General features: G+C 38.4%; 1 non-coding gene across 1 annotated transcript; it reads right to left on the bottom strand.

Annotated features, from left to right (window-relative positions):
* Positions 1 to 357: 357 nt before the first annotated feature.
* On the bottom strand, positions 358 to 460 carry LOC124899185. Its single transcript, XR_007056308.1, has one exon. It is a non-coding gene; the product is annotated as a U6 spliceosomal RNA (small nuclear RNA).
* Between the last annotated feature and the right edge of the window lie 2560 nt (positions 461 to 3020).

Raw genomic sequence — 3020 nt, 5'->3', positions numbered from 1 at the left:
TCTGAAGCCGAAGCCAAGCCGAGCGAGCGACGACAACGACGGCGTGAGACATCTCTTATTCCTTGCCTCACTTATCTATGTGGGAGTGTGTTTCACAATATAAACGCACTCACCAATTTGAGAGAATTTAGTAAGCTTTTCTATTTTTTAGTACACTTTCCATATTGGTGTGATCTCAATTTTTCTCTTCTACTTGGTTTTCTCCATTTTCCATTCACACCTCTCATTTACTATGAACCCAACAATACTCCCATGCAGTTTTAACTGAGAATTCTCCTTTAACATCCAACATCCATCTTGGTTTATCCATCTCTTCATTGTCTCTTGGAGGTTTGAGGTTTCTCAGGATGTGATCCAAAAAATTTAGATAATTTCTCGACCTGTGTGTGTCATTCTTGCGTAGGAGCCACGCTTATCTTCTTTGTATCATTTTAATTTTACTGAACATCCCCAAAGGAACTTTTAATTTCTTTACGAGGATCTACACGAGTCGATCAGTTTGCATAGATAATCTAGCTGATCAAACTATCAAATTTTTACAAAAAATCATCACAGAGGTCGAGGCTAAAAAGAATAGGAAAGATTGTTAAGCTGTATAAGCAGAGAAACGATAAGCTTGGATTCACCTCTCATAGTGAATATCCATAGCTGCAACTGTAGAAAATGGAGGAATAGAAAAGTAGAGAGAGAAATATTGCATTTTGATTATGATTCTTGAATGAGAAAGTAGAGAGTACAATCAAGTATATAGCTACAGTTGAAGTGCTAAGCTAGCTAACTAACCAACAACTGTACTCAACTAATTCTAATCCTAACTAACTAAACCTATTAACTACCATTTGTTGACTACTAAGTGAAAATAATTAATTCCCTAACTAATTGCTAACTAATTATTAATACCCCAAGTTGTAAGTGCAGCAAGTAAAGCCAACTTGCTCAAAGCTGAAGATTGCTTAATACCTGTGAGTGCCTTAGTACAAATATTAGCGAGCTGGTTTCCAGTGGCAATAGATGTAGAGAAATGAGACCATCCTGTAGCTTGGATTGAATGAAGTGACAATCCACCTCAATATGTTTGGTTCTTTCATGAAAAACAGGATTTCTAGCTATATGTAATGCAGATTGACAGTCACAAAAAATGGGAATGGGCCTTGAGGATGGAACAGTCTGCTCTTCAAACAATTTGTGCAACCAAACTAGTTCCATAACCAATTTTGGAAATGACCTGTATTCAGCTTCAGCTGAGGAGAGGGAAATAGTTTCTTATTCTTGAACTTTCAGCTAATAGGACTTTCCCCCAGTAGAAAAATATATCCTGTGACTGATCTTGACACGACCCAAACTACAAGATGTAGTAATGGGCACCTCAAGTCCAACAAGGATCGGAGATCACCCCTCTATTCAATCCAACCAACCAACAATCATAGCATAACCAAGATAATAACCAAGTCCATATCCATTCCATAACATAACGTATCCAAGTCCACAGTTTGTCCATATAAAGCCTCTATAAAAAATTTAAGAATATTCGATCGGGATTTGCCCCCGACCATCACTAAAACCAATATCTAAGTCTAAACCAATAAAGACATAAGAAAACTCAAAACAAGAAATGGAGCCTTTCAAAGTATGGAATCTCACCACTTCAAGTCACCACAAGTAGTTCCTGTATCCAATTACTGAGTAGGGGGTGTAGGAATATGACCAACACCTGCATCATGTGGAGATACAGCATTGAAGATGGTTAGCGGTTGGAGCGCTAGCATGTAACTCAAGGATAAGGATAAAATAGTGCCAACAGTTCAAAACCATTCAACCAATTCATATAACTAATGCAATACATACATATACATATATACTATGTCGGGGTAGGGAGCAAGATTAACATGAACTTTGAAAAAATTTAGCCTAGAATATGTAGCATAACTATCATAGAACAAGGCACCCATAAGTTATATGGGTCCAGCTCTTCCCTAGCTGGAAGGGCCCCAGTGCGTGTAGCCGCACGAACTAGAGAATATCCATAACCGTATATCCCTATGTGGGGTAATCGAACCTCCCAACATAATCAAGGTGACAAAGCACCAATGTATACCACATGGGGGACTTGAACCTCCCATTTATATATTAATTTCGAGGACTCTAACCACCTGGTCATAAGATACCCGCACCGGCTAGCGCAATTTTCAGTGTTAGTCCTTTGGACTCTACTTTCACAGTACGGCTACACATCCCGCTTTAAAGCCCAATTTAAAATCATTATTTCACATGCACAACCATTAAGCCAATTACTTACCAATGGCACCTCGTTGGTATTATCATACCAACCCCTTTGCAAGCGTACATGTAACGCCCCAGAAAATGGGTCCCAAAGCGTCACACGGTACTTGAGGCTATGAGTAGCCCCAAGCTAACGCTTTGAGCCATTTTCATTCAGTTCAACACAAATCAACGGGGATTTCATAAATAACCCTCAAATATCAACAGACTAATCATTATCCAAGAATAAAAGAATTTTAGAAAGATAACAAAATACGACCTATTAGTCAACTCTCAACATCTATACTAGTCTGACAAGCCTCTAAGAAAATCAATAAAACCAGCGAGCCATTGAGACATGCCCCAACTGATTCATACTCAGTTATAAAATGTAAACAATTCAGTGAAATCAATATCAGACATCACGTCCTCGGAACATGAGGACTCACCACGACAGAAGATGTAGAACAGCGTGCCCGAAGAATCACTGTCGAACCTGGAATTGAGCACCTGAACCTACATTTCAAGAAAATGCAGCCCACATCCGAATATGTAGGTCAGTACCATGGAAAGAAACCGAGTATATGGGGGTGTATGCAGTTGTATAAACATCATCATCATAAATATTTATAAGAAATATGCAGGATGTATGAAAGAATCATATAGCCCGAAGAAAATCATCATAATCATGAGAGTATGAAATAAGTACAATAACACATGTGAGTCATCATATAATTTGTCAATCACTTTCAGTTCATCAA

This window comes from Capsicum annuum, chromosome 5 (assembly GCF_002878395.1).
Source record: "Capsicum annuum cultivar UCD-10X-F1 chromosome 5, UCD10Xv1.1, whole genome shotgun sequence".
NCBI lineage: Eukaryota > Viridiplantae > Streptophyta > Magnoliopsida > Solanales > Solanaceae > Capsicum > Capsicum annuum.
Note: the sequence above shows the minus strand (reverse complement) of the source record. Positions and strands in the feature narration are given on the sequence as shown.